We start from the raw sequence: 25,092 nt of genomic DNA, 5'->3' as shown, positions 1-25,092 counted from the left end.
CACATATCGGGCTCTCTGCTCAGCAGGGAGCCTGCTTCCCTCTCTCTCTCTGCCTGCCTCTCTGCCTACTTGCCATCTCTCTGTGTCAAATAAATAAATAAAATATTTTAAAAGAAAAAAAATAAGACAGTCTTGCAGCCACCCCCAATGCTGTTTGCAAGGCACTGTCCTCCTCCCTCAAAAGCCTCTGGCCCCTCTGATGTTAATGTCCTTCCAACCAATTCCTCCATTTCCTGTCTTGCTCCTGTACTCACTCTTCCCCACACAGAAATAAGAATAATCTTTTAAAGACTTAATTCAGATCCTGTTCTTCTTTGCTTAGAACCCTTCTGGGGTGTGCTGTTATATTTGGAATGAAACCCAAAGCCTGTCTGCACATCTCTCACTCATTCCCACTGACTAGATAGCAATGTGGACTTTTGTGGTTCCTGAAACGCTGACACTCACTCTCACCCCCGGGCCTTTGCACTTGCTGTGTCCACTGCCCTCAACACCCACATTCTGGAGCCTTTATGTCATTCAGGTCTGAGTTCAAAGGTCATCTTGTCAGAAAATCCTTCCAAGAACTCGCAGCATAAGTAACCCCACATTCACTATCTCTTTATTCCATCTATTGTTCTTATGGCATTACCAACATCTGAAATAATCTAGTTTTTTTTTAACTTACTCTTTTCCTGTCTTTCCTCTCTAGGATATAAGCTCCATAAGATCAGGGATCTCTTCTTTATTGTTCATTGTAGAATGCCTGAGCCTAGAATAGTGCCGTGTCCACAGTAACCCTCAATAAATATTTGATGACAAAATGAACACAGAACTACAGGGTCCAAAGACCACAGAGCTCTGGCATTGGACTGACCTGGCTTTGAATCTGAGCTCTGCCGCCTATTGGCTGCATGACCTTTGGCAAGTTGTTTACCTCTCCCAGACTCAAAATTCCTCAAACTAAAATATGGGCAAAAGTGAGGTGCGTGGATGGCTCAGTCATTAGGCATCTGTCTTCAGCTTGGGTCGTGGTCCCAGGGTCCTGGGATTGAGCCCCGCATCGGGCTCCCTGCTCAGCAGGAATCTGCCTCTCCCTCTCTCACTCCCCCTGCTTGTGTTCCCTCTCTTGCTCTGTGTGTGTGTCTCTCTCACTCTCTGCTAAATAAATAAATAAATAAATAAGATCTTTAAAATAAAATATGGGCAAAAGCAGTCCACACCATCAGGGCTGTGATGAGGATTAATGCGGTTACATCTACAGCATCTAACACCTTACTAAATTCCAAGCATTCAACAAATAGTTGTTACAGTTATCACTAGCCAGAAGACAATGCAGACTTTAAATTTTAGTAAGATTAAAGTTTGTTAAACTTGGATCTGTTTCTCTTTTTCAGAGAATGGAGCAGTACAGAATATAGCCAGAAGGATGGTTCCACGACTCCCACCCAGGTAGGAACTCTGCATTTTGGACAAATGCCTCCCTTTGTCTGAGAAAGAGAGCAGATCCTCACATCACCTTCCTGGGAATAATCAATCCCATATTTCAGGTTTAAAGCTGACAGATGAAGGATCCCAAGGTATCATAACTTCTTGTATAAATTAGCAAGAGGAACTACATTTTCCATAGCTAATTGAATGCATTTAGAATGAGGGGGAGAAAAAGGAAAACACATTTCCCTGCAAGGAATAAGAGAAAGTCTCCACTCTGTCCTCCGAAGGAAGGGTCTATTTTGTGCAATCAAGCAACGCATGTATGTTCCCCAGGGCATCCTGTACTTCTCAGAGCTCTCCAGTCCAACTTCTCCTTGGCTCTCCTCTCTGGAGTCTCTGGATAATCAAAATAAGGAGAAAGGGGTCTGGTCTGTTCTCCTCAACATTCAAGGTCAACAGACAAAGTGTGCATATGTCTATGCAGCATTTCCCTCTCTCTGGGGGTCCTCTCAAGCTTTCTAAGCACTAGACAGGGTCGTTATTTATTTTAAGAGAGGTTGCATCAAGCTTTTTAAGGAATCCCCAGCTTTTAGCCTGCTCAACAAGGGTAACCAACAGTAGCTTTGTGCTCCTCTTCTGTGGGTCTGCAAAGAAGTGTGATCAAAAATTCTCTTGTTCCTTTAAAGATGGATTTGGATGAAGAGTAGACTGAAGCAAGAAGCTGGGTGTGGTTGCGTCAGTGAGGGGCAGCTGGGGTTTGTGTGGGCAATGGTCAGTTTTAGGCATCTGACAGTGAGATGCCAGTGGACGTCTACCCAGAGAGGTCCAGTGTGCCACTGGACTCCAAGGAGACCACTAGGAGGAATCCCTTATTCACATTACGACTGACAACGTCCCTCGGCCTGACATTATTGCAGCTGATGAATAATTTATAAAATGAAATCCAAAGATGCTTGGGTTTTGAATTGAGGGAAGTTTCCGGTTGGGTAGGTGAAAGGAAGCTAGGGAAGAACAGAGAAAAAGGACGGAGGCCAGGAGTGACAGCAAGGCTAGGACACGTGCAGCAAGAGGAGGAACGAGCAGGAAAGCAGAAAACACACAGCCACGCACGGAGAGGAGGGAGACGGACGGGGAGGGTGGGAAGGGGACAGTGGAGTGCCAGGGAGGGAGGGACAGTGAGGGCTGCAGGAGAGAGGTGGTTTAGAGCATACTGAAGTCAATCTGTTACTTGAGTTTGAATGTGTCTACCCGCCTTGCCACTTACTTGGTTAATGGTCATTGGAATAAACTATTATTTGACATTTTTGTTAGCACCTCTTAAGTGAATCACTATTCACAGTTCTTTTGGTGACTTTACCATATATTAGCTTAGCTTGAACCAATGAAAGCAGTCAACATGCTCCAGACAAACTGTAGACAGTGCCATCCAGTACAATTTTGTCTCTGTCCAACATGGTAGCCACTAGCCACAGTGGCTACTGAGCATTTAAAATGTGGCTAATTCAACCAAGGAACTGAGTCTTAACTTTTATGTAATAGAGTTAATTTCTCAGAGGATGGTTAAGTACACCAAAGAGAGTAGAGGCAAGATATATTACTTGTATACAAATGACAAATCTCAAAAATTTAATAGCTCTAAAATTAAAGGAACATTTACAAATAATAGCAAACTATTTTAAAGTATATTAGAAAACGATGATCTGGCACTTCGAATGGATGGTTTCACAGATATTGTAGCACTTGGGATACAAGAATGAAATAGAGCATTTATTCGAAGACAAATATGAGTAGCAGTACACATGGGACACAAATACGGCGTAAGCTACGAAGGCTGAACGCCCAGATCACGGGAGTCTGGGGAATACTTGACGGGGGGTGGTTTCACAGTGCATTATACTGCAGGTTGACAAATGACTTTAATTTGTGACTTTGGACTCCCAGGGTGAGAAAGAAGAGATGTTTTCCAAAGGTTGCCATAGATGGGAGAGAGAGAAGGGGAAAGGGGTGAGAGACTGCAAAATTCTGCCAAGAAAGCAGAGATTTAGGGGAATTCAAGCCATGCTCTGTGGTTGTTGTAGATGTGGCTGGACCACTCACCACCAACACTTCATGCTCTCCTTCCCTTGCTGGGCGGACTGGGGATAATGACGCCGATGATATCCCAGGTATACCAGGGGGACTGAATCAGGTATAGCAACAGAGGCTGCAAACTACAGAGAATCAAATCCCAACATTATTCCATTTTGTTCCCTTCTCACTTTTCTTAGCTTTGTCTCCTCTTCCAGGACCCCACCTGGACCTCATTTCAATGGATCTCAGATAATTTATTAAGGAATACTAAGCAGTTTCTATGTTTTTGGCTGCCCTGTTTCCTACAGTATACTGACTAGAGTGTTTCCACTTGGTCCAAAACCCCTGCCGAGGTGCAGGGTAAGTGGTCCGTTATAAAACAAAAGCCTTTGACTATAGGTCTAATTCCGGTTATTAGTGGAGGGTGCGTGTCATCGTGCAAGGAGGGGAAACGACCAGGTCCCTGCTTCTGCTGATCCTCTGAAAAAAACCTGCCAGGTCTTTGCCAGAGTGTGCCCTGAAAAACAGCCAAGGCACAAATTAACACCCACTTTCCGGCAATGGGAACAATTCCTGAAAAAGCCACTTCCACAAAACCCGAGGCAACCTGGAATAATCCGGGAGCCAAGACACAATTTATTACTTCACAAAGAACATAGAATTCTGATCCAGCAGTAAGGTAGCTGCTGGGTTTTTTCCTTTCCCACACAAGCTGCATTTCAAAGGTCTGACAGTTACAATTTATAAGCCCAGCCTTTGAGAGGAATGCTTTACATAGCCAAAGATTTACAGAATGTCATAAGTGAAGACAGCATAGGGTAGGGATCAGGTCCTCCTTAGTCCCTCATCTTAGACTCGGGGCCACAGAGGCCCGGGAAGAGCAAGCAAGAAACTTGCCCAGGATCGCACACAGCGATAGGCGATGAGCCAGCCAGCCGTGAAACCGAGCTATTTGTACCCCAGATCACTTCTGCCTCCAGCTCCTCCAATCTTTCGATTACATTCGAACACCAATCATGTTCTCAAAGTAACGTTTTAAAAGAAATATTTTTCATTTTCAAACTAGCAGAATCCAAAAGGGAATTCAGGCATTGCTGAGAAGACGGAGCCTCACAACAGCAAGGGTTAATTTTTAACCCTTCCAGGCCACGTTGCCATGAGAAGAGGTAAGATGGGACCTGAAGTTGCAGTGTGCGTCCGGGCGACCCAGGACAACACACAAAGGCACTGCTTGTGAGAATGTGAATTGGCAAAAACATTCTAAAAAGAAAAAAAACGACAATATGAATGAGATGTCCAAACCTCAGTTTTGAGCCAGAATTCCCACTTCTAGGAACTTTCCCTGAGGAAGACACTAGAAGGAAGAGCAAACATGCAATGTACAACATGTTTCCAGCAAAACACCCGGAAACAACGTAAGTAACAGCAAGGTTTGGTGAAACACGCCTGGATATACCTGTCCATTGGATGTCAGGCACAAGACAGAGGGTATCTATATATATCTTCTAACGGAGAGGTGGTCTTTAAAAAGCGCGTCACGAAACGGCACACATAGCACGATCCCACTGTTGTTAAAATAAACCCTTTCTGTTTATTAGCAAGCAGTGAAAAATATCAGAGTTTACCACCCGATAGAAGACCTAGGAAGTATTGAATTTTTCTCCTTTTGTTTGTAACATCCATTTTCTTATAAAAGAAATGTATTAACTCAGAGAGGGGTTTTTTGTTTGTTTTGTTTTGTTAAAGATTTTATTTATTTATTTGACAGACAGAGATCACAAGTAGGCAGAGAGGCAGGCAGAGAGAGAGGAGGAAGCAGGCTCTCAGGCCCGATGCAGGGCTCGATCCCAGGACTCTGGGATCATGACCTGAGCCAAAGGCAGAGACTTTAACCCACTGAGCCACCCAGGCGGTTTTTTGAAAGGTCTTACAAATGTAATAGGTTGATTATTGACTACCCAAGGTGGATGCCCACAAAAGAATAACCTTAATACCTTCTCTACTGGCAGGATCCTGGAGCCGGATGGCGATGCTTATCTCTGCTCCAGCGTCTGTCAAGCCTTCCTAATTACTCCTGCAGGTGGCCAGATGGAACGCGCTCGTGCCCAGGACAGAAATGTGACCTCAGTGACTACTGCCCTTCCTTCCCCTGGTACAAAGGAGTCTTCTTTCTGCTCCCTTGCAGATGTGCTCGACGCTTCTTCTCCTTCCGTGTATGTTCAGAGAAGCTGATGTAGGCAAGGGGGCTCTAACTCTGACATCAGCTGGCCTGGGTTGGAGGATTGGCTCTGCCATTTATTTGCTGCCCGACTTTAAGCAAGTATCTTCACTTCTACAAACCCGATTTTCTTCTTGTGTAAAGGTGTAATTTATACATCACAAAATGCACCAGCCTTAAGTGTACTGTTCCCCGAGTTCTGATAAACATTTGCAAACACTACAGATGTTTATACTCATGTATCCACCACCCAAGTCAAAGCAGAGAACATTTCCATTACCTGAGAAATTCCCTCCTGCCCCTTTCAAGTCATTTCTGTAAACCGAAGCATGCACTTCCCGATTTCTGTTACCATAGCTTAGTTCCGCCTGTCTTAGAACTTCACAGAAACCAAACCCGGTGGATCAGCTCTTCTGTGTCTGGCTTCTTTTGATCAACATAATGGTTTCGAGATTCAGCCATGTTGTTGGATCACAGTTTGGTCCTTTCTGTTGAATGTGTCTGTTGTGTGAATATACTCTGATTTGTTTATCTACTCACCTATTGATGGGTGTTTTCTGTTTGGGTCTGTTATAAATAGAGCTGTGATTAACACTCTTGTTCAAGTCCTCTGTGTGTATGTGTGTGTGTGTGTGCACACATGTATTTTGATTTCAAGTCCTCTCGTGTGTGTGTGTGCGCATGTATTTGCTGGATCAATTCTCCAAGTGGTTGTGCCATTTTACACACCCACTAGCAATGTATGAAGACTGCTATCTCTCTCCTCACCAACACTTGGTATCATCAGTGGAGTGGCATTCATTGTATTGCATGAAGGTTTTAACTTGTATGTTCCTGATTACTAATGATGTAATTAGTGACCATTTATGTATCTCCTTTTACTAAGTTTCAATTTAAGCCTTTTGCCCATTTTAACAGTTTGTTAGTCTTATTATTATTGGTTATGGGTTCTTTATATATTCTGGGTATAAGTCCATTGTCACATAAATGGCTTTAAAAATACTTTCCTACCTATCTCAAAAATTCAAGGTGAGGACTGTCACAATCTGTGACAGTCTATAAACTTTAGTGATAGCCTTCCTTAATAAAATTCACAATTCTGCTATTTGTAAATAACAGTAAAATGGGGGCTAAAAGCATCCGAGGATGGCACAGCATCCACGGACACAGAGGAAGGGAAGCCCTCAGCTTCGTCCCACTGCCTTGGAAAGCCTCCAGTACTGCTGGTCGACCACCAGATTCTCCAGATTTTCTGGTCTTCCCCAACCCTGCTTCCCCATCAACTCACATCATGATATCACTCCGTCATCTTGGCTTAGATTTTGGATCAATTTTTTTTGCTCTGATCTGACTGCTTTCCTTGTTTCTGAAATACTGGGTTTGAGCTTCTTGCAATCACAGTTTATGTTATTTTCTTATGCGACTTGTTGCTTATCCTAAATCCCTTCCTTAACCCACCTTCCTGCCTGTCCACCTGGTTTGCATGGTCTTGCTTTTCTCCCAAGAGTTGAAAGGTTCTTGTACTCTGGCCTGTTTATGTCGCTTCAGGCCCTTGGATCTGTTCTGGGTCCAACCCATTCTTTATTCTTTGCATATCTGGGCTTGCCCATGATGAACCAGACTTGGTGCCTCATTTCTTACCCTAGAAATAATACTGCCAGAATGTCTGTGGGGTAAGACGTTGATTCTGTTTCCCCGGATAAAATATTAGCATGGCCTTAGGCATCAAGGTCTTTAATAACTGACTTCCTATCATCTTTCCCTATCTAGCTTTTGTTGTTTTTCAAATAAATTTTCCAACAAGAAAATGCATTTCTATTTTTCCCCATTAAATGTATAAAATAATAAGCAAGGATCACAAGAGTTGACCGCTCATTGCTATTTCCATGGCAAATTACTCCTAGCTAGAAGAAAGAATCTGGGCTCATGGGATTTTTTTTTTTTTACACTCCTCTACATTCATTCATTCATTTGTTCACTCAGCATTTACTGATCACCGGCTAGCTGTGAGTTTCTATGATTGGGGCTGAAAATATAAGTAAGCCTCAGACAAAAATCCTTACTCTTAGATGTTCACTGACTGGTGAGGAAAGTCAACAGGTAAAGAACCTTCCTTCTACAAAACAGGAAGGGTTATAAGGCAAGTGCACGGTGCTATAGGAGTTTAGGGAGAAAATGGAATATTCACTCCAGAGGCCATCAGGATTGACAGTGACAGTGATCTTTTACAGAAAAGGTTATATTTGAGCAGTGCACTTAAGGACAACTAGAAATTAAACACAGAAGATAGGGAACATTGTCAATAGAAATGTCTTTCACCAAACCCTTAATCTCTAAGATGCCAGAAACAAGCTGGTTATAAAAATGATACCTAGATCAAAAAGAATGTTTGAGAGAAACACACACACACACACACACACACAGAGAGAGAGAGAGAGAGAGAGAAAGGAATAAAGACATTAAATAATGGCTATTTAACAATAAAAAAAAAAGTACATGTAGGTCGGTCATGCTGGGATGGTATGTCTCCCACTGCTGTGCTGTCTGGGGTGAGCACAAGAAAACACCACACAAGCAAGCAACACATGGTCCCGTCCGCAGTGTGGCTGTGTTCTTCCTAACCCTGGCCGATCTGACGACCATCGGCCTCGTCTGGGCAAACGAAGACCAGGTCCACTTCACGCACAGGTCTATCTCCAGGGCTGTGTCCAGCACCTCAAGGCACCGAATATTTATTAAAGAAATTGATGGGTGGGGCGCCTGGATGGCTCAGTTGGTTAAGCGACTGTCTTCGGCTCAGGTCATGATCCCTGAGTTCTGGGATCAAGTCCTGTATTGGGCTCCCAGCTCCGCGGGGAGTCTGCTTCTCCCTCTGACCTTCTCCTCTCTCGTGCTTTCTCTCACTCTCTCTCAAATAAATAAATACATAAAATCTTTAAAAAAAATAAGAAAGAAAGAAAGAAAGAAAGAAAGAAAGAAAGAAAGAAAGAAAGGAAGAAAGAAATGGATGCATGAAGTCGTGAACGCAGGCAACTTGAGGGTGCCGTAGCCCCTGCAGACAAATCGTGGCTCCTGGGTGTCAGGGCCCTCCCACTCCTGGATTTTTGTCTTTCTGTTTCCACCCTGTGTTAACATTTTGATTCTTCTGCTGCATCCCTGAAACCATTACTATTGGAAGGTGATCTTAGAATATTCTGTGTCTGCTTGAGAAAGGACTCTTGGGGAGATACTTTTGTGACAGGAATGTTTTTCTTTAAAGATTTTATTTATTTGACAGAGAGAGTACAAGTAGGCAGAGCAGCAGGCAGAGGGAGAGGGAGAAGCAGGCTCCCCACCAAGCTGGGAGCCCAATTTGGGGCTCGATCCCAGGATCCTGGGATCACAACCTGAGCCGAAGGCAGCTGCTTAACCGACTGAGCCACCCAGGCACCCCTGTGACAGGGAATTTGTAAAAGCACACCCTTAAGACTGGCTCGAACCACTTTTACTTACAGAGACTGTTCTAGGGAATGCAGCTCTGCCTAGGAATGTGACCCAGAAAAAGTATAAATGTATCCAATGTCTGACTGGGCACCAAATGGTTACACGCTATCACCTCAGGTTTCTGTTTGTAACTGTGCCACAGAAGTAACGTCTGTTCGTTCAGAAGAAACACCTAAAATGCAACTTGCTCTTTTTCTTGCAAAACAGCATCCCTGGGCTGAGCTACCTGGGGAAGGGGCCCCCCCCGACACAATGTGAACAGATGGGGGACAAAGAGTGAGGGGCTCTAGGAAACGCAGATCAGAGCCCCAGTAAGACACCACCTCACACCCGCTGGCATGCCTGTAGTCGGACAGACAGATGGTAACAAGCGCTGGCAAGGATGTGGAGAATTTAGAACCCTCACACAATGCTGATGGGAATGTGAGACGGTGTGGCCGCTCTGGAAAACAGTCCGGCAGTTCCGCGAAAGGTTAAAGTAGAGTGAGCCTGTGACCCATCAACTCCACTCCTAGGTGCAAATCTCAGGGGCACGAACACATACATTCCCACAGAAAGTCACTGACCAGTGTGTACAGTATCAGTACTCGTAACAGCGAAAAAGCGAACACAATCCAAAGACCAGCAAATGATGAGTGGATAAAGAATTTGGCACGTCCATACATGGTTAACAATGCTAGCAAACGGATAGCAGTGACAGTTGCACAACCTTGTGAATAGAGTATAAACTACTGAATATGTGAATTGTATGGTACGTGACTTAAATCTCAATAAAGGTGTTATTAAAAAAAAAAAAGGAGTAGGCAAGGTGAAATACAGAAGAGAATAAGGGATAAAGTTCAACCATAAAGGGAGGGCCAGACTTTCCCAGGACCTGGGGACAGAGGGGTCCAAGGTAAAAGCAGAACCACTCTTGGTTTTCGTTCTACTTTTGTCATGGGGGTGACGTATTCTTAAGCTAACCCTTGGGAAACTATAAATCTCTGCTAATATGGCAGGGACGCGCCACACGTGGCTGCTGAGATGTAAATGATCAAAAATGCAATAAAATGGAAAATTCCCTTCCTCGGTTGCACGAGCCACATTTCAAGAGCTCAGTAGCCCCAGCGTGGTTCTCGGCCATCACACAGAGCAGCTATGGAACACAACTATCATTTCATTCTTACCATACAACACGACTCTCGATGGCTCATGTGGCTACTTGGCGGGGTGTCGGTGACGTCCCACCAATCCTCCTGGCTCTCTCTAAAGCCTAGACTTGAACTCTTTTCCAGCGCTGTCGCAGGTAAGAATGTAGGCTCAGGCCAAGGAAAAAGGCAGGTCCCTGCAAGGAACAGAGCCCTGGCCAGGCCTCTTCCCACGACGGCTGTGTCACTCGACACATAGGCATTGCTCTGTCCTGCTGGGATATTGGATGTTTTTTTGTTTTTTTTTTTTTCCTTAAAAAACAAAAACAAAAAACAAAGAAAAGAAAGAAGGAAGAGAACTCTAGGATTGTTTTTATAATACAGGTGGAATAATAAACTGTTTAATGTTCTGAGCTGGGAGATTAAGCCCCGAGGGAAATAGGAGGGAAGATAAATCAGTATTTACCAGTAGTCCTTATCCCATGTTAAATATTAGCTTAAACTTAAAAACCCACGTTTTTGGCGGCTGCCTGTCCTTACGCCCGCATTTCACGGGTCTCTTGCTCTGGCAGAGAAATAGTAATTTCAGCAGCCATGGGGAACGCCTGAACGATGTCCGTTCTACACGTTTTACTGTCGTCTTTAATAGTTACTGAAAGCGCAGGGATTGCAGGAAAACACCGCCTGATCGAAATCGCTCACCCTTCGTCACACAGCAACCCATACGTGTCAGTGGGAGTGAACCGATATTACTAATAAAGCCAGGGGGCCAGTAAAATGAAGAGGAATTTGCTAGAAGGTTTGCTGAAATGGACGGGGGTCCTGGCTTTCACAGATAGGCGTTAAGCTTCAAAACGAGAGACATGAGCAGTCGTCGCCTGTCCTACACAGACAGAACCCAGACCTCCACACCTGGGCAGAAAATCCACCCTGAGTTCAGCGGGTCCAGCCACACCCCTAGTCTCTCAGCCACCGGGGAAAGCAGCAAAATTCCGTCTCCAGAGAAGCCAGAAGAAAGTCTCAGTAGGGAACGTGGAGCCAAAAAACCCAGCTCATTATATAATATCGGCTGGATGGCCCAAACAGCAGATTTCCTATTGCATATTGAAATATTCATGGGCATCGCCCTCCCTGGGGTCGCCCATAAAGAACCTTTATAAACACTAAGTGAATAAAATTCCCGACACCGTCTCCATGGGGGATGTATATTAAATAGTAAGCTTTTCTTATCAACGGGTAAGGCTAAGCCCCGAGAGGTGAAATAAGTTGTCTTAAATCACAGCGCGCCGGGAGGAGTCCAGGTGTACTGGCATCTGAACCTGCTTTGCCAAACCTCATTATAATTGTATAGAATATGACAAGAAATGCCATCATTATACAAAGAATTTTGGAAGTTAAGCGGTTATTTAATCAAAGTCACTTAAATGATTTATGGCTGGAAGGATCAAAGAATTAATGTTACAAAATTAAGCAAAAGCCGAAATGAAAGCAGTGGCGGGGGTGGGGAGAGGGGAAAGAAAAGGGTGTGGGGTAAGGATTTGGTTTTCCCACGTTTTAATTCTTCTGTGAAAGTGAACCGGACAAATCCTTGAATATTTGCAATGAAAGGAAATGTCTCTCTCCCCTGAGAGGAAGGGAAAATACCAATAAAATGGGTGAGGTTCAGCTCAGTGAGAAGACCCAGGCCTTCTAAGAGTCTCCTCATCCTCCCATCTTCTGCTAAGAGGGGGGTTGGGGGGGCTACTCTTTCAGCCAAAAGCTGAGAGAAAGCGGCTGGCCTCAGCACATTACCAAATGTCCCTGAAAATGCCCACTGTGGTCAACCCGGCGGCCAGTTCCATAAACCACCCACAACCGGCACCACTCTCTTTCCCTTCCTTCGTATCCCTCTTGCTTCCCAGAATTTGGCCCCCTCTTCCCCTGACTGGCTGTACTGGACATAGCCGCCATGTTGAATTTCTTCTCATCCCCACTCACACTCCTCCCCTTGCTCCTTAGAACAAAATGGGGCTCCATCACACCACCAAGCACAATTACACTCCTCCTCTGCTATCAGAGCGTGGCATGTGGGAAGATAGATGTTTATTCCATTCAAATAAAAATAAAATTTTCTGCTTCCTCGATGGCCCACTGTGGTAAATGATGAGCATTCTGGGTGTCCATTCACAACACAAAAGCTTTGCTTGCTGTCTCACTCCACGAGGATCCTCCCTAGGCCGCAGGTGAGTTGGGTCCAGCAGAGAGAGACCATGGTCCAAATCAGAACACAAGGCTGGGTTGCAAGGAAACCTGGTTCTTTTTCACATATACTCCCATGTCTGTTCGTAACGCAGGCAGTATCACCCACACCTTCCTGCCCCTTGCGCCCCACCCCTTCCCGCGATAGCGTCTCAGGGCAAAGGCCCCCTCTGACCACATCTCACAGAGCACCACCCACACCCTCTCTCTCTAGCTGCTTTTTCCTATTCAACTTTTTTTCAGAGCAGTTATCATCACTGACACCCTGTCTGCCTCTAGAACACAAGCTCCATGAGAGCAGGTACCTCTGGGGTGGTCACTGCTCGGCTCCCAGTGTCTGTCCTCGCAGCAGCCGCACAGTCATTGTTACGGAATAAATGCCTGGGATGAACAAATGTATGGAGAACATTTACCAAGTACCTGGTCATAATGTCTACCCATCACTGAGTGCTGAGAGTACTTTCAGCAAGCTCCCTGGGTACTCCTTCAACACACGCATTCTCTGTCAATGGGCACTACTCCATCTTTGATCAGTAGAAAGTCTCTTGCAGCAAAGCTTAATGTCAGATACGGACTTTGGGTGATAATGATGTGCCAGTGCGGCTTTATCAGTTGTAACAAACGTACCAGATGGGGGAGGCCCACAGTGGGGGAAGCCATGCATGGGTGGTGGGGGGTATATGAGAAATCTCTGTACCTTCTTCTCAGTATTGCTGTGACTCTAAATCTGCTGTAAAAAATTAAGTTTTGGGTTTTGTTTTTTTTTTTTGAGAGAGAGAGAGAAGGAAAGTACAAGTGGGGGTGGGGTGGGGAGCAGAGGGAGAGGGAGAAGCAATGCGGGGCTCGATCCCAAGACCCCGGGACCACGACCTGAGCTGAAGGCAGACCCTTAACCAACTGAGCCACCCAGGCACCCCGAAAAAATAAAGTCTTAAAAAAAAAGTTTCTTGCCCTAGGATAGCAGTGCCACATGTTCCTAGGATTATTACCTTACCTTCTCTTCTCACCAGCATGGGAAGCTTGTTACTTCTGCCAAAATAGGTATTAGAACGGCCCCTACTGTGTTCATTTCATTTTTAAGAATATCCATAATATTTATGCACTGTGGCCTGCTAAAGAAAAAATGCTTTTCAAAGCCAATAAAACACCACAACAACCAGATTTAAATGCTTTCATTTAATCTAAATAAACCAGTTCTGCAGCTTGGTAGATGAGTTCTCCAAATAGGTACCAGATGGTAAGCTTTCTGAGGAAAGTAGCTTCAGACCTCACACCGAACCAGGACCAGCTACTTTTCTTTCTTTCTTTCTTTCTTTTTTTTTTTTTAGAAGAATGCAACTCGACCATTCTCTTATACCAACTACTTTTCTTAATGAAGAATCCATTTGAAGTTCTCAGTTAATTTCCTATCAAGTGGTTTCTAGGGACTAGAGGGTATGGTGTGGTGTCTGGGTGGTGAAAGCAGCCAATATCATATATGGGGTTGGGATTCCAACAGACCCAGGCTGTTCCTGTAGAAGCCGCGATACTTCTGGAATTGACGTCTAGCTCTGCCACCCATCAGCCATGTGAAGCATCTTGCTGAACTTCTTATGGTCTAGGTGTCCTTGCTGCCCAATCACCCTCATTTAACTAACATGGAATAATGGTTTGGCCTGGGGGTTGACTCTATCCCACTTTCAAGCTAATGAGTTAAACTCCTGCTGGTGGAAGACAAGTGAATCCTATGTTGGAGACGAAAGATGTCATGTCTCCCAGCCCAGCAAGCAGTGTGGACATGAGCATTTCCATCAGCGAGCCTCAGGCCCAAGCCCACAGGAAGACAAGGCAGACACTGACTTTGCACCGCCACTGAGGGACCCTGAGCTTAGGGAATGCGCTGCTTTTAAAGCAAGCACTAAGCAAGCCTGCTCTTTGTTCTGGAGGTCTTTCTGACCTCACTTCTCAGGCTTGCTCACTGAAAACCCACCCTGAAGAATGGCTCAGCTAAAAAAGCAGTCATGGCCTTGTATTCTTGGCATAAACATGGAAGACCACGAGGGAGCCAAGGAGGGCCGCCTCCCAATATTCCTATGATTAAACTATGCCCACAGCGCCTACAACCTGGTACCCAGACATGTTATCTCTCTCTCCCCTCTCTTTCTCTCTGAAAGGCATCCCCTCCCTTTTTTTTTTTTTTTTAAATCTAGCGCCACTCAAAGAATTCTAAAATGTTTGAGATGGGAAGCATTTTGGAAACCAAATGGTTGTGAAAGTTTAGGAAGCTATGACAAATTATACACTCTGTTTTCCTTCAATGAACAGAGAAGTGTTTCATATAATGTTAGGAACCAAAGCAGGATCCTAATTTGTTTTCTAATATGTGAAAATACTTTACATATGCATGCTATTTTTCTGTGTTTTATAAACTCTGCAATGAAAAGGTGTTTTAGCACCTCTATTCAGAAGGGAAAAAAAATTCAATGTTCTAGCCCAGCCCTTCACCTCACAGATGAGGAAGTGGGAAGCAGACAGGCCAAACGGCCTTCCCCAGACCCTTGGAGAGCCCTCTGCTGAGCTAGTGTTAGACATACCCCTCTGATTTCCAGTTCTGTGGCTTGTGCCCTCAGAGGATTTGCAAGGAGCAGCAGGGCTGGGTGTGGAGGGGTGGCCCAGGGTGACCATGACTCTCTGAACTTGGGCAAAGCTGTTGGTTACATGTTGAATGACTTCTGGAAGCTGGACTCAAGTTCGTCTGACCATGACTACGCTGGACACGAGGGAGAAGATGAGTTCCTTTAAGCCTGAGCTTCTTATAGTAAGCCACTCACTGTTAATAGTTGACAGCCAACAGACATGTGGCTTAACCCAGGGCAAAACAAAGCCCTGAGACTCCAGTAGGCAGGACTGAGGTTGGGCTCTGGCACAAACCCCTGAACGGTTGGCTTCAGCCTGAGCTATCTGAATTACTTGTCTAGACAGTTCCCATTTCACTGGATAATTAAGTGGTCCTCCCGCTCCCTGAGCAATGTTCACAACTCACGTAACATGTCTTTCTCAGTCACATACTTATCTCTCTCTTCTCGCCCCAGTGTTATTTTCAAATGACATTTCTGTATGCCGCATTTTTATTTTACTTTTTGGTGGCAATGACTTTGACATTCCTTCTTTCAGGAGTAGAGCCCAACGCAAGTTATTAGAAGATCTGATTGGGGCACAGCTCGGCTGAGTTAGAATACGCTGGATGGAGCATCTTGGGGTTTCTCTCTTCAAGTCTTACAATATAACTCTAGTCCTGCTTTTGTGGGGCATGTATTTGGGGAGCACATCTGGCTTTGTGGCACCAGTTATATACAACTCAAGTTAATATTACAACGCTGAGTCCGGGCTCTCCTCTAGGCATGAGGGGTACAGAGACCAAAGATGTGAGCCTTGCCTTAAAGGGGCCTGGGGTCTCATGGGAGGTAGACAAAGTCTGCAGGGGCAGTTCATTGAGGTAACTGCTGAGGACCACATGCCCCAGCCCCCACCTTTCAAACTTCGGGACAATGAAGGGAGCAGGGACACTCTCAGCTGGAGTGTCCCCAGCTGAGAACATAGCAGAGGGAAATCTCAGTGTGGCTGGAAGGAAAACGAACAGCTGAGGGTAGGTTTTCAATGCGAACTCCCAAAAATCCTCGTGTTCTGCTATAGAGTGTCCTAAAAATAGTCGTTGATGGGAAAACTAAGGACCGACCGATTAAAACCCATGCAACTCTGGGACCAGAAGTCAGCAAAAACAATGAACTGGTTCCTGGGATATAATTTAATACCCCAATCAGGAAGCTTAGCATTCTAGAGTCTAGTGTCAGCCTCAGGGGATATTTAAAAAGTACAAAGAGCAGAGAGTGGTGTGCCGGCCTGTGGGTGTTGGGGCAAGATGAGGAAGCAGAGTTCTGAGCCCCAGGGCAGCCAATGAAGAGTGTAGGAGGAAGGACAACTCCCGGGGTCCTGAACCCCGCCACGTTGAAGGCCTACTTCTGGAGGAGCCCTAGACAGACATGCATTTTTTTTTTAATTTATTTACTTGACAGAGATCACAAGTAGGCAGAGAGGCAGGCAGAGAGAGAGGAGAAAGCAGGCTCCCTGCTGAGGAGAGAGCCTGATGCAGGGCTCGATCCCAGGACCCTGAGATCATGACCTGAGCAGAAAGCAGAGGCTTTAACCCACTGAGCCACCCAAGCGCCCCGAGATATGCATTTTTTTTTAATTTTTTTTATTTTAATAAACATATAATGTATTTTTATCCCCAGGGGTACAGGTCTGTGAATCGTCTGGTTTACACATTTCACAGCACTCATCATAGCACATACCCTCCCCAATGTCCATTTCCCCACCACCCTCTCCCATCCCCCTTCCCCCCCGCAACCCTCAGTCTGTTTCTTGAGATTGAGTCTTTTATGGTTTGTCTCCCTCCCAATCCCATCTTTTCATTTTTTCTTTTCCTACCTCCCCCCAAACCCCCCCCACCTTGCATCTCCACTTCCTCATATCAAAGAGATCATATGATAGTTATATTTCTCCGATTGACTTATTTCGCTAAGCATGATACCCTCTAGTTCCATCCACGTCGTCGCAAATGGCAAGATTTCATGTCTTTTGATGGCTGCATAGTATTCCATTGTGTATATATACCACATCTTCTTTATCCATTCATCTGTTGATGGACATCTAGGCGCTTTCCACAGTTTGGCTATTGTGGACATTGCTGCTATAAACATTCGGGTGCACGTGCCCCTTCGGAGCACCACGTTTGTATCTTTAGGATATATACCCAGGAGTGCAATTGCTGGGTCGTAGGGTAGCTCTATTTTCAGTTTTTTGAGGAACCTCCACACTGTTTTCCAGAGTGGTTGCACCAGCTTGCATTCCCACCAACAGTGTAGGAGGGTTCCCCTCTCTCCGCATCCTCGCCAGCATCTGTCATTTCTTGACTTGTTAATTTTAGCCATTCTGACTGGTGTGAGGTGGTATCTCATTGTGGTTTTGATTTGTATTTCCCTGATGCCGAGTGATGTGGAGCATTTTTTCATGTGTCTGTTGGCCATCTGGATGTCTTCCTTGCAGAAATGTCTGTTCATGTCCTCTGCCCATTTCTTGACTGGATTATTTGTTCTTTGGGTATTGAGTTTGATAAGCTCTTTATAGATTTTGGATACGAGCCCTTTATCTGATATGTCGTTTGCAAATATCTTCTCCCATTCTGTCAGTTGTCTTTTGGTTTTGTTAACTGTTTCCTTTGCTGTGCAAAAGCTTTTGATCTTGATGAAATCCCAATAGTTCATTTTTGCCCTTGCTTCTGTCGCCTTTGGCGATGTTCCTAGGAAGAAGTTGCTGCGGTGGAGGTCAAAGAGGTTGCTGCCTGCATTCTCCTCAAGGATTTTGATAGATTCCTTTCGCACATTGAGGTCCTTCATCCACTTTGAGTCTATTTTCGTGTGTGGTGTAAGGAAATAGTCCAATTTCATTTTTCTGCATGTGGCTGTCCAATTTTCCCAGCACCATTTGTTGAAGAGGCTGTCTTTTTTCCATTGGATATTCTTTCCTGCTTTGTCGAAGATTAGTTGACCATAGAGTTGAGGGTCTATTTCTGGGCTCTCTATTCTGTTCCATTGGTCTATATGTCTGTTTTTGTGCCAGTACCATACTGTCTTGATGATGACAGCTTTGTAATAGAGCTTGAAGTCTGGAATTGTGATACCACCGACTTTGGCTTTCTTTTTCAATATTCCTTTGGCTATTCGAGGTCTTTTCTGGTTCCATATAAATTTTAGGATTATTTGTTCTATTTCTTTAAAAAAAATGGATGGGATTTTGATAGGGATTGCATTAAATGTGTAGATTGCTTTAGGTAAAATAGACATTTTCACAATATTTGTTCTTCCAATCCATGAGCATGGAATATTTTTCCATTTCTTTGTGTCTTCCTCAATTTCTTTCATGAGTACTTTATAGTTTTCTGAGTATAGATTCTTTGCCTCTTTGGTTAGATTTATTCCTAGGTATCTTATGGTTTTGGGTACGATTGTAAATGGGACTGACTCCTCAATTTCTCTTTCTTCTGTCTTGTTGTTAGTGTAAAGAAATGCGACTGATTTCTGTGCATTGACTTTATATCCTGACACTTTACTGAATTCCTGTATAAGTTCTAGCAGTTTTGGAGTGGAGCCTTTTGGGTTTTCCACATATAGTATCATATCATCTGCAAAGAGTGATAGTTTGACTTCTTCTTTGCTGATTTGGATGCCTTTAATTTCTTTTTGTTGTCTGATTGCTGAGGCTAGGACTTCTAGTACTATGTTGAACAGCAGTGGTGATAACGGACATCCCTGCCGTGTTCCTGACCTTAGCGGAAAAGCTTTCAGTTTTTCTCCATTGAGAATGATATTTGCGGTGGGTTTTTCATAGATTGCTTTGATAATGTTGAGGTATGTGCCTTCTATCCCTACACTTTGAAGAGTTTTAATCAGGAAGGGATGCTGCACTTTGTCAAACGCTTTTTCAGCATCTATTGAGAGTATCATATGGTTCTTACTCTTTCTTTTATTAATGTATTGTATCACATTGATGGATTTGCGGATGTTGAACCAACCTTGCAGCCCTGGAATAAATCCCACTTGGTCGTGGTGAATAATCCTTTTAATGTACTGTTGGATCCTATTGGCCAGTATTTTGGTGAGAATTTTCGCATCTGTGTTCATCAAGGATATTGGTCTGTAATTCTCTTTTTTGGTGGGATCCTTGTCTGGTTTTGGGATCAAGGTGATGCTGGCCTCATAGAATGAGTTTGGAAGTTTTCCTTCCATTTCTATTTTTTGGAACAGTTTCAGGAGAATAGGAATTAATTCTTCTTTAAATGTTTGGTAGAATTCCCCTGGGAAGCCGTCTGGTCCTGGACTTTTGTTTGTTTGGAGATTTTTGATGACTGTTTCAATCTCCTTACTGGTTATGGGTCTGTTCAGGTTATCTATTTCTTCCTGGTTCAGTTGTGGTAGTTTATACATCTCTAGAAATGTATCCATTTCTTCCAGGTTGTCAAATTTGTTGCCATAGAGTTGCTCGTAGTATGTTCTTATAATTGTTTGTATTTCTTTGGTGTTGGTTGTGATCTCTCCTCTTTCATTCATGATTTTATTTATTTGCGTCCTTTCTCTTTTCTTTTTGATAAGTCTGGCCAGGGGCTTATCAATCTTATTAATTCTTTCAAAGAACCAGCTCCTAGTTTTGTTGATTTGTTCTATTGTTTTTTTAGTTTCTATTTCATTGATTTCTGCTCTGATCTTTATGATTTCTCTTCTCCTGCTGGGTTTAGGCTTTCTTTGTTGTTCTCTCTCCAGCTCCTTTAGGTGTAGGGTTAGGTTGTGTATTTGAGACCTTTCTTGTTTCTTGAGAAAGGCTTGCACTGCTATATATTTTCCTCTCAGGACTGCCTTTGTTGTGTCCCACAGATTTTGAACTGTTGTGTTTTCATTATCATTTGTTTCCATGAATTTTTTCAATTCTTCTTTAATTTCCTGGTTGACCCATTCATTTTTTAGAAGGATGCTGTTTAGTCTCCATGTATTTGCGTTCTTTCCAAATTTCCTCTTGTGATTGAGTTCGAGCTTCAGAGCATTGTGGTCTGAAAATATGCAGGGAATGATCTCGATCTTTTGGTACCGATTGAGACCTGATTTATGACCCAGGATGTGGTCTATTCTGGAGAATGTTCCATGTGCACTAGAGAAGAATGTATATTCTGTTGCTTTGGGATGGAATGTTCTGAATATATCTGTGATGTCCATCTGGTCCAGTGTGTCATTTAAGGCCTTTATTTCCTTGTTGATCTTTTGCTTAGATGATCTGTCCATTTCAGTGAGGGGAGTGTTAAAGTCCCCTGCTATTATTGTATTACTGTCGATGTATTTCTTTGATTTTGTTATTAATTGGTTTATATAGTTGGCTGCTCCCATGTTAGGGGCATAGATATTTAAGATTGTTAGATCTTCTTGTTGGACAGACCCTTTGAGTATGATATAGTGTCCTTCCTCATCTCTTATTATAGTCTTTGGCTTAAAATCTAATTGATCTGATATAAGGATTGCCACCCCAGCTTTCTTCTGATGTCCATTAGCATGGTACATTGTTTTCCACCCCCTCACTTTAAATCTGGAGGTGTCTTCGGGTCTAAAATGAGTTTCTTGTAGGCAGCATATGGATGGGTTTTGTTTTTTTATCCATTCTGATACCCTGTGTCTTTTGATTGGGGCATTTAGCCCATTAACATTCAGGGTAACTATTGAGAGATATGAATTGAGTGCCATTGTATTGCCTGTAAGATGATTGTTACTGTATATTGTTTCTGTTTCTTTCTGATCTACTACTTTTAGGGTCTCTCTTTGCTTAGAGGACCCCTTTCAATATTTCCTGTAGAGCTGGTTTGGTGTTTGCAAATTCTTTCAGCTTTTGTTTGTCCTGGAAGCTCTTTATCTCTCCTTCTATTTTCAATGATAGCCTAGCCGGATATAGTATTCTTGGCTGCATGTTTTTCTCGTTTAGTGCTCTGAATATATCATGCCAGTTCTTTCTGGCCTGCCAGGTCTCTGTGGATAGGTCCGCTGCCAATCTAATGTTTTTACCCTTGTATGTTACCGACTTCTTTTCCCGGGCTGCTTTCAGGATTTTCTCTTTGTCGCTAAGACTTGTAAATTTTACTATCAGGTGACGAGGTGTGGACCTATTTTTATTGATTTTGAGGGGCGTTCTTAGCATCTCCTGGATTTTGATGTTTGTTCCCTTTGCCATATTAGGGAAATTCTCTCCAATAATTGTCTCCAATATACCTTCTGCTCCCCTCTCTCTTTCTTCTTCTTCTGGAATCCCAATTATTCTAATGTTGTGTCGTCTTATGGTGTCACTTATCTCTCGAATCCTCTCCTCGTGTTCCAGTAGTTGTTTGTCTCTCTTTTGCTCAGCTTCTTTATTCTCTGTCATTTGGTCTTCTATGTCACTAATTCTTTCTTCTGCCTCATTTATCCTGGCAGTGAGAGCTTCCATTTTTGATTGCACCTCATGAATAGCTTTTTTGATTTCAACTTGGTTAGATTTTAGTTCTTTTATTTCTCCAGAAAGGGCTTTTATCTCTCCGGAGAGGGTTTCTCTAATATCTTCTATGCCTTTTTCGAGCCCGGCTAGAACCTTGAGAATTGTCATTCTGAACTCTAGATCTGTCATGCTACCTATGTCTGTATTGATTAGGTCTCCAGCCTTCGGTACGGCCTCTTGTTCTTTTTTTTGAGGTGAGTTTTTCCGCCTTGTCATTTTGTCCAGGTAGGATTTGCTTTCTCCTGCTGTGGAATTCCGCTGTTCTTGGTGACTGAAGTTGGTTTTGGATGGTTTCTTGTTGATCTTCTGGGGGAGGGGCCTGTTGTAGTGATTCTCAAGTGTCTTTGCCGCAGGCGGAATTGCACCGCCCTTGCCAGGGGCCGGGCTAAGTAATCCGCTCGGGTTCGCTTTCGGGAGCTTTTGTTCCCTGAGCGCTTTCCGTAGAGTTCCGGAGGACGGGAATGAAGATGGCGGCCTCCCAATCTCTCGGCCCAGAGGAGCCGAGAGCTTGGGGTTCCGCTCCTCAGTGCGCTCTCAGAGCAAAGCGCCCAATAGCCCCGCCTCCCTGGCTTGCGGTCGCGCCTCGAGGAAAGCAGTCAATTGTTGGAGCTGGAGAAAAGCGCCGGGTCGCTTTTGTCTCCGTGGCCTCCGGCCGCGCTCCGAGCCCACCCAGCCTGCGACCGGCACAAGGTAACCCCGGGCTTAGAGCTCACTCCTCGGCTTTGTCGCTATAGCCGGCTTCCCCGCTCTAATACCTGTGAGCTCTGCGGCACTCAGACACCCCCAGTCCTTCTGTGACCCCGCGGGTCCTGGGGTTATGCTGACCCCGCCTGGGTTTCCCCCCAGTTTAGCCTCTGGAGCGATGTCTCCCAGTGGAGCCGACTTTTAAAAGTCCCGGTTTTGTGCTCCGTCGCTCCGCCGCTTGCCGGGTGCCGGCCCCTCCCCCCAGGGTCTATCTTCCCGTCGCTTTGGATTCACTTCTCCGCAGGTCCTACCTTTCAGAAAGTGATCGATTTTCTGTTTCTGGGATTGTTGCTCTTCTTCTCTTCGATTTCCCGTTGGATTTATAGGTGTTCACAATGGTTAGATAAGCTATCTAGCTGATCTCCTGCTACCCGATGTCGTCTCAGCCTGCTACTTCTCCGCCATCTTGACTCCTCCCCCCCGAGATATGCATTTTTAATCTGCTTTCAACAGATCTCAAAAATGTTCTGCCAATGCAGCCCTCTCCTGAAGGGTTTTGGGGGTTTTTTGGTTGTTTTTTTATTTGGTTGGTTTTGGTTTTGTTTGGTCCCATGGAAGTTTACAGTTTTGCCTCCAAGATCCCATCTCTTCTGCCCTTGGAAAACTCACAGATGCAGCAATCTCACTTCCATGGTATAGCGACATCATTCCTCCTGTTAACCAGTTATTTGTGAAGGAACCGATGTCCCAACAACATGAGTTATCCCACAATTGGCTGCATCTCCCAGGATGGCTGAGCCCAGAACACAAGCCCCATGAAGCTGGCAGAAAGATCTGGCCATGGCAGGGGATTTGGGTCTGTTCCAGGCAGGAAAGACAACCTGTTTTTCAAGAAACCATCAGTGGTGGAAATGAGAAAACTAAAAAATAATGGGAATGATGGGATACAGTGGGACTTTTGTTTCCTACATGCAACCTGCAGGTTTAATGTTGTTATATTGTTATAATGTTATATTGTTTTGTGTGGATTTTGTTGATTTTTCATAATCTCGTGTTGACATTCTTGTATGGGAAGGAATGCCCAGTGTTGGCCCTTTTGCCAGAGGAGACAACAGTCTGGACAAACCTAGGCTTGTCTGGCAAAGGAGTTAGAGAGCACAGCCATCCCATCAAGAAAAACTTCCTATTTCTTCCGTGTTCGTAGGCTGCTCCTCTTGCACCAACACGGGGAAGAGAGAGTGAGGAGATCAGTACAAGCGGTACTTACCCTGGGCCTCAACAGAGCGTGTGGGGAGAGGCGCCAAACAGGTCCACGCATCCCGATGGGTAACATACTGTCCTCAGTGACGCGGTGAATGATGTGGGTTACAGAAGGCAAAAAGCCAAAAACCCAAATCCTGCTTGCAAAAGAGATTTGACTCCCAAAGCCTAACCCAGAGAATGTGCAAATGGCAGGTAGGAATAAAATGGGTATATGCTAAGTAGATCATACAGATTATAATCCTTGCACAGGGACCAAGTCCTGACACTGGGCAGAGAAGGTGCATAATACATTCTTCTGAGTGTAAGAAAACATTCTGTAAGACTTTGTGGGCATAAACCACCTTGAGAAAACACAGGCATTTTTTTTTCTTTCTCAAAAAGAAACACCCCAAAACGCTTTGACCAACTTAATCTTTTTTGGAAGATGGATATTAGATGTCTTTGTTGTTTGTCTCTCAGAACAAAATGATTCTGTTTACACAAAGAAAGTAACAGGCCCAAACTCGAGCCATCTGGACAGTCCTCCTTGGACCTCGTCATTGAGCCCAAGCTGATCGTTATTAATCACTTTGGGGCTGCCAGAAGCTTCCTGCCCTTTCCAAATTGTGGTACTTCCCTTTTGTAAGATCAGATAACTGTGTTATTTGGCTGTTCATTAAAATTTGCCTTACCTATTTGAAACATATTTTTCCATCTATGTTTCTGTTCCCATACAAACTCGAACCACTTAAATTTCCTCTCCTTTTGCAAAATTTCATTTCAGAGTTGGAAGGTTTCGATTTTTAAGCTTTCGCTTCTGTGCGCCGCTTTTCCATTTTTGCATTTGCTATTTTAATCACAAACACTGCCCCCTGTTTGATTTGGCTGTCGACTCCTGGCTGACATTTTCCTCTCATCTTTCTCTTCTTCTAGATCGACTTCTGCATTGCAGCTCTTTGGTTTCCTTCCCCCCACCGTTAAAGGCATCTTTTTTTAAGTGTATGTCTGTTTCATTCACTCCCTGATACTAAACAGATAACCAAATTCTGAAAAAGGACAGGTTGTTGTTGCCACCCATGCAGAAGACAGTAATCATGGGAGCAGCGTCTCAGCTGGATGAAGGAAGAGGTTTCTGAGGATGTCTGAAAGGAGCTTCTGTACAAAACTTCCATACCACTTAACATGAGCCTGGAAGGACGGGAGGTTGGCCAGAAGGAGGGGAACATGCTGGGGTAAAGGCAAAAACTGTGGTCAAAAAAATTTAATCAAGATTAACATCCCCAGTGGTGTCACGTGGCTATCACTGGCCCCCTGATGGGATGTGATGAGAGAGGCACTTCACTTTTGTGGTCGGTCGTCTTCCCCAAAACCTGTCACCCCAGTTCAACCATGAGAAAATCTCACACCAACCCAGCTGGAGGTGCCTTCTTCAACATACCTGACCATATTCCTCAGAACTGTCAAGGGCATGAGAAATAGAAAAGACAGAAAATGCCACAGACCAGAGGAGGCTAA

General features: G+C 44.3%; 1 protein-coding gene and 1 long non-coding RNA gene across 2 annotated transcripts in view; one reads left to right on the top strand and one right to left on the bottom strand.

The window, feature by feature from the left end:
• The window catches only part of LOC308345730, a 31,802-nt gene extending 23,611 nt beyond the window's left edge, over positions 1 to 8,191 (top strand). The window contains exons 2-5 of the long non-coding RNA XR_013967100.1: positions 1,377 to 1,431; positions 4,553 to 4,649; positions 4,817 to 4,898; positions 5,493 to 8,191. This is a non-coding gene — a long non-coding RNA (uncharacterized lncRNA). The remainder of the gene's footprint in view (positions 1 to 1,376; positions 1,432 to 4,552; positions 4,650 to 4,816; positions 4,899 to 5,492) is intronic.
• The window catches only part of THSD4 (thrombospondin type 1 domain containing 4), a gene marked incomplete at its 5' end in the record, with an annotated part of 544,049 nt that overhangs the window by 223,775 nt on the left and 295,182 nt on the right, over positions 1 to 25,092 (bottom strand). The gene's annotated exons all lie outside the window — the stretch shown is intronic.

Source organism: Martes martes (assembly GCF_963455335.1).
Source record: "Martes martes genome assembly, chromosome: 7".
NCBI classification, from domain to species: domain Eukaryota; kingdom Metazoa; phylum Chordata; class Mammalia; order Carnivora; family Mustelidae; genus Martes; species Martes martes.
This window is presented reverse-complemented; position numbering and strand designations above follow the sequence as displayed.